The sequence below is a fragment of the Ochotona curzoniae genome, unplaced genomic scaffold, assembly GCF_017591425.1.
Source record: "Ochotona curzoniae isolate NIBS_2020 unplaced genomic scaffold, NIBS_Ocur_1.0 scaffold_1037, whole genome shotgun sequence".
NCBI classification, from domain to species: Eukaryota; Metazoa; Chordata; class Mammalia; order Lagomorpha; family Ochotonidae; genus Ochotona; species Ochotona curzoniae.
Genome location: NW_024467083.1, coordinates 11,351,597 through 11,358,690, shown reverse-complemented (window position 1 = coordinate 11,358,690; position 7,094 = coordinate 11,351,597).

The window sequence follows — 7,094 nt, the reverse complement described above, 5'->3', positions numbered from 1 at the left end:
GTGTGCCAGTAATCCACACTTAACAAGGACTCCATGTGATCCTTTTGTATATAACCATCAAAGATTAAAAAATTTAATCACATGAAAGAAGACCATTTTAAAGGACAATAGAAGCCAGGAGTTCATATTTTGCTTAATTCATTGAATTGAACAAATTGAATGAACAAATCAATTGAACAAATATATATTGAGCATCTCCTTTGTATCAGGCAATGTTCCTGATGACACAAATATAGCAGAGAGAGAAAAAAAACACAAAGTTCTGTTTTAATACATTGGCACATCAGGTAGGGGACAGAGAATAAGAGAAAGATGAACAGTTAATAAATAATATATCAGATGGTAATATGAACTGAGAAAAAAATAAAGCTGGTTCAAGGACACGGGGCAAAGGAGTGTTATTTTACAGAGAAATCAGGACAACTTCTCCTATGAAATGGTATTTCAACAAAGTCCTAAAGACAACGAAGGAATGAGCTCTTGAGCACTTGGGGAAAGATTTGTCCAGGTCCAGGAAGCATCAAGCACCAGTTCGTGTGATCTGAGCCTTCTTGGGGCAAGAAAATACAAGCAAGGGGAATGGAACAGAGCAATCAACAGGGAAAGTAGGAGGAAAACAGAGCAAGGAATTCGTGGCAGTGAATGGAGCAGATCGTGAGGTTCTCTGGGTTTTAGTGGTAGGTATGCCTATGGGACAAAATCTGCATTCATTGCCCAGAATTTGAGGCCCTTGGCCATGCATACCCTGCCACCCTGCAAGCTTGTCTTTGGCCTTTTCCATTCCACGTAGCTCACTCTTCCCGGGGCAAGTAAAGCCCCTGCTACAGATCAATGCTTTCCATGATGCCACAGCTTTAGAAATGTCTGGAACACCTTCAGTAACCTCTTGTATGATCTCTACCTACCCAAATCGTCCATAACCAAGACATTTAAGCCTGTGACTACCAGCCTCCCTAGGCTGTGCAATATCTATTCTTTAATTTCCCAAGATTTAGAATATCTTGCATGCATTGGTATAAATCCTCAACAAATACAATACACAGGGCCCAGCGCAATGGCGCAGTGGTTAAGGTCCTTGCCTTGCACGCCCAGGATCCCATATGGGCACCGGTTCTAATCCAGGCAGCCCCGCTTCCCATCCAGCTCCCTGCCTGTGGCCTGGGAAAGCAATCGAGGACAGCCCAAAGCTTTGGGATCCTGCACCCGCGTGTGGGAGACCTGGAAGAGGCTCCTGGCTTCGGATCGGTATAGCATCGGCCATTGGGCTCACTTGGGGAGTGAATCATCGGACGGAAGATCTTCCTCTCTGTCTCTCCTCCTCTCTGTATATCCGCCTTTCCAATAAAATTAAAATAAATCTTTAAAAAAAATACAATACACAAAAAAATGAGAGAGTAGGGACCGACACAATGGCTTAGTAGCCAAATCCTTGCCTTGCAAGTGCTAGGATCCCATATGGGTGCTGGTTCGTGTCCCAGCTGCTATACAGGGCTAACAGTCCTGAATGATGAGCATCAAGGGACAGTTTGAGAAGCAAGCTCAGTAACAGCAGACCTTCTACAAGCCCTTCTAAAGAATCTAAACTGTAAAGCCACACTCACGATCTAAAGTATTGATCAGACATGAATTTCCTAGATATTAAACCTCTCCATGACTTACAAAAGACAAGAGAAATGCATGTGTGTACGCGCGCGCACACACACACACGCATCCAGGCAATCATCTACCACTCCAGGAACTAAGAGAGGTCATTATTTAGAATAGTATCTGAAAGCCTTACTGATTAGATAGATAGATAGATACAAAAAGTATGTCATGCTGATAACAGGTAGGGAAAGGATGTTCAATCGCATTAAAAAAAAGTTATCAGTCAAGTTCCTATTTTAGATGACAATAATTTTTTTAAAGAAAGAAATCAACATCCCTGACATTAAATCCACTAGGAACTTGCCAGCCCTGCCTACAAAGGTGTTTCTAGTCACAATCCATCAGATGCGAATTCCAGGTAAGTTACTCTTTCTAGAAATGCCTTAGGATGTGCTACAGATGTCCAAACCCACATTTTCTTCAGAGTCTACACAGGAAACAGCCAAACCTCTGGACAAATGAATGTTCACACAGGTGCACGCATGCACACACACACACACACACACACACACACACACACACACACACACACACACACATTTTCAAGGCAGATCATTTTAGAATCTTTCTGCAGCTGCAACAGCACTCACTTCACACTGACCTGTGATCTGTGGGGCCCATACTTCCTCTTCTGCGTAAGGATACCCAGCTGGGCTACAGGGATCCCACATATTTTGAGTTCCCTTTTCATTCTCCTGGGTGGCACAAGCCTGCTGTACTCAGGTGAGAAGACAGAAGAATGCTGCCCTATCACATGGACAGCCATGGTGTTTGATTACCTTCTAGCGGCTAGATTATAGGGTTAAGAAACTAGATCAATTACAACCCAGGAGTCTTCAGATACTGTAATGCAAGTAAAGGGAAGGATGACAGTGGCTGCTTGCTTTGTCCTCAGAGAACACCAAACGCGGAAGGAAAGTGCATTTAATCCGGAGCTTTTTCCTGAAGACTGCTCACAAGTTCTTAATATTGCAGAAGTGCAAAATAAGGAAGAAGAAGGCCCAAATACTAACACATAAAATAATGATGGCTGACACCATTCAAACCTATTAGCTTGCACCTGCTACTTATGATACTGTGACTTACCCTGCGTAAACACAACCAGAGATGAATTAGATATGCTTAACAGTTTTGACTGATTCTATTTAATTGAGTCAGATTTATGCACCAACTGCACAACTTTGTGAGGCGTTGATGTTCTAACACGTAAAATTTTCTATTCCTAAATGTAGGGTGAATTATATATCATTAGGTTAATACTTTGCTCCTCCTTTGCTTCAAAGGAAAGCCTATGGCGAATAAAAAGTTACTAAAATAATTTCTTTCAAAAAAATATTTATTTGAAAGGTAGTTGCAGAGAAAGAGACAGTGAGAGAAACAGAGTTTTGCATTTACTGCTGCGTTCCCCAAATGGCAGGAAAGGGTTGGGCTGGGCCAGGCCAAGGCTGGAACTCCATCCTGGCCTCCACGCAGGTGTCATGGACCCAAGCACTTGAGCCAGCCACTGAAGCAATTTCTAACTCACTAAGCCTGGCACCCGAGTAAGAAATGCTAACTGTAGGTGGGTAAAGAATGAGGAGCCAGACGTCCTGGACTTAGCTCCATGATGTGCTATTTATTAGCAAAGAAAAGATCTTGGGCAAGATCTCAACCCTACCTAACCTGTTTCTCCATCTCTAAAACATAGCTAGTAAAAGCACTCACCCTCACCCACCCTTGAGGTTTTTGATAATGAAACAAGATAACAACTTTAAAGTGCTGAAAGTATTTACTGCAATGCCTGGTATACAGAAAAGTGCCTAATAACCATCAGTTAATAGTAATAGCAAGAAACACCAAGTGTGGGCAGTCAGTCATCCGTGGATCCAGGCCTTCCTGGCCTATGCAGGCTGCCATGAGGGCACAGCACACTGCACCCCTGGGAAACCGGCAGGGGGCTTGGCAAACTGAGACCCCACCTTGACGTGATGGCTGACAGGACCCAACACACATACCCAGTTTTCCTCTGCTTGGAAGGACCCCACCTTGCAGTGGGAAATGGGGGAGCCAGTTAGGGGCTGGGGGTCAGTTCAGGCTTGCACACTGCTCTCCTAAGAAAGGATTGTACCTAAAACTGACCTTTAAGTTGATTGGTGGCTAAGGGGGAGGGGGAGCCAATCAGGCTGCTGTTCCTAATGGCTCTGGGCTTCCTGTTACCATCCTGTGTATAAGCTTCACTAGTAGACTCAACAAACAGATCAGTTCACCAACTCCTGGTCCTCTCCTTTCTCCGGTGATCTTCCCTCCTTCGCCGCACCTTGGGATCGTCCAGGAGGCCATGGAAAGCAGCTTCACCCGAGCTACAGAGGGCTTTCTCAACAGCTGCTCAAATGCTGCAGCAACATTTGGATTCACACCTGCTCCAATCCAGGACTCTGCGTCTCTGCACTTCTGACATTTTAAACTTAGTCTTTGTCATGGGGGACTCCACTGTGCATTGAAGGAGTCGGAGCAGCACACCTGGCTTCTAGGCACCAGGCAATACTTTCCCAGTGTGACACCCTGAACTATCTCCAGACTGCCCAATGTCCACGGCAGGGTAGGAGGCGGGTATGATGGCTGTGTCGCTCCAGTTTGAGAATCATGTGCAGAACAAGTTAGAGCTACTGTTACAGAGCATCATTTTTATCATAAAGCTTTATTGGCTCACTTTGTCTCTTGCCGTTGTTTCAGTGCTATGCAGACAGATGGTGTCTGCCACAACTCCCGACTCCTTCCGTGTTCCCAGTCCTGAGGCATAGTGGACAGTGAATGAGTGAACACACCATGGAGCTTCTCGGTTTAGGTCCACAAGTCCGAGTAGTAGCTCGGTTTCCTCATTCTCTCACTCTGGCTACCACAGCATGGAGGCAGGGACTAGTCACAGCGCGCACGCGCACATCCCCCGAGGGAGTTCCCCCCACCCCGAGCTCCCCGAGCTGAGCTTAGGGAGAGAGGGGAAGGCAGAAGAGCACTGTTTCCAAAGAGCTTCAGGGACAGGAGTAAGAGGTACAGCTGGGGCCCAGCGCAATGGCTCAGTGGCTAAATCCTTGCCTTGCATGTCTCCCAACTCCCATTTCAGCTCTGGTTCATATCCTGGCTGTTCCACTTTGCATCCAGCTCCCTGCTTGTGGCCTGGGGAAGCAGACAAGGATGGCCCAAAACCTTGGGATCCTGCATCCATGTGGGAGACCTGGAAAAACTCCTGGCTCCTGGCTTCAGATCGGCTCAGCTCCAGCAGAGTGAGCCAGCAGACAGAAGATCTTTCTTTCTGTTTATATCTCATTTTCTCTGTAAAATCTGCCTTTCCAATACAATTAAATAAATCTTAAATACAAAAAGAGGTACAGCATCAATCATTTCCACTGACCTCGCAGGAGAGGTGGGTCAGTTTATAAGGGGACATTGGCCTATCCTGGGATGATCAGAGCAGAGCCAGAAGCATCATGGGGCAAAGCCAAAAGCCAAAAACTTAGGACAGGAATTGGCCAGAGAAATCCCATAGACAGGCAGTTATGCATTTGGCTGGACTTAAACATGTCTCAGACAACTGGGTACATGCTCATTAAAGAGCCCAAGATGCAAGGAAATCCAGTATTTGAACTGATATTTTCAAGTTTCCTTCTATTACAGTTTTTTTTTTGAAACATCGATTTATTCATCTGAGAGACAGAGAGGGCCCAGTACAGTAGCCTAGTGTCTAAAGTGTCTAAATCCTCGTCTTGCATGAACCATGATCCCAGGGCGCCAGTTTGAGTCCAGGCTGCTCCACTTCCCATCCAGCTCCCTGACTGTGGCCTTGAAAAGCAGCTGAGGATGGTCCAAAACCTTGGGACCCTGCACCCACATGGGAGACCCGGAAGTTCCTGGCTCCTGACTTCAGATTGACTCAGCTCCAGCCGTTGCGCTCACTTTGGGGAATGAAACAGCAGAGGGAAGATCTTTCTCTCTGCATCCCCTTCTCTCTGTAAATCTGCCTTTCCAATAAAAATAAATAAATAAATCTTTTTAAAATTTTTAAAGAAGAGAGAGACAGAGACATCTGTCGGTTTTATCTGCACATGCCTTCAACAGTCAGGCCAGGCCTGAGGCCGGAGCTAGCAGCGGGTACTGATTGCCCACTACGACAATGGCAGGACCGTCATTACGCAAACTGTATCTACTACCTCCCAGGGCGTGTCATAGCAGCAAGCTCCAATAATGAGCCAGGCTGGGGCTGGAGCCCTGACTCTCCGCTATGGGATGCAGACATTCTAGCTAGCAGCTTAACTGTCAGACCTTCCACACACACACACACGCACACACGCACACACACACACTTCCAATCCTGCTATTATGGTTTTAATCAATGCACTCTTTCTTCCTCCAGCTCAGTGGTAAATACCCTGAACAAAACTTTTCCCCAGGGGCCAATTACCTCCCCAGCGGCCCTTCACATTGAGGTATTTAATTATGTAAGAAGCAGTTTAAATGCACCATGAAATAACACATAAATCACAAAGTTGGCAAACAGAATTATTACATAAACATCAACCATTTTCCTATCAACCAAAAAGTGATGCAACTGCATAACGCGATTGCGGATTTGCAAAGCACACAAACGAAGATGCTTAAACCCCTAGACATTTGCTACCAAGATATAATCTGGTAAACAAATACGAGGCTCTCTCAAGCCGTGTCACAGTCACACTTGCTTGTTTCCTTCATATCCTTGCACAAGTTCATGGTTCACTCAAATTTTGATTCCATTTAGTTTATTTGTGCTTTTATCATGCAAAGGTATGTGCAAGCAGTAATAATAAAAATGTAGAGTCTCATGACAGAAATTTCTGCTAGGATCCTGCTGGATGGAAACCTATATACTTCCCATATGGAAATGGTTATTTGTGGGAGTTCAGTGTGGGGTGAGCGGGCAGTGTCCGAAGTTACATATCGTTTCCCTTTTCACTTCAACTGGAAACTCTACCCCAAACAAGGAACTCAGTTCTGGCGGTTCCTTTGTGCTCCATTTTTGTGCCTGGACATGACTTTCTACTTGAGTGCCCATTTCTCTAGGCCTCGTTTTTAATCCCTTACTTCTTTTAGTTCCTTGCTATTTTATGGTCAGTGCTAATTGTAAGTCTCATCAAATACTTTGTGAAACGAGGCAACCTATACATAAAATATAAAACAGATTTTAAAAATCGCATTATATTGAGCAGGCATTTAATTTGGCAACATTTTGGATCACAGCCCAGCATCTCCATTTCCAATCTAGCTCCCCACTTACGGCCTGGGAAAGTGAAAGCAGTAGAAGATGGCCTAAGTACGTGGGTCTCTGCCATCCAACTGGGAAACCTAGATGAAGCTCCTGGCTTTGGCCTGACTCATCCAACCCCTACCTGTTGCTGTCATCTGGGGAGTGAAACAACAAATGAAATCTCTCCCTC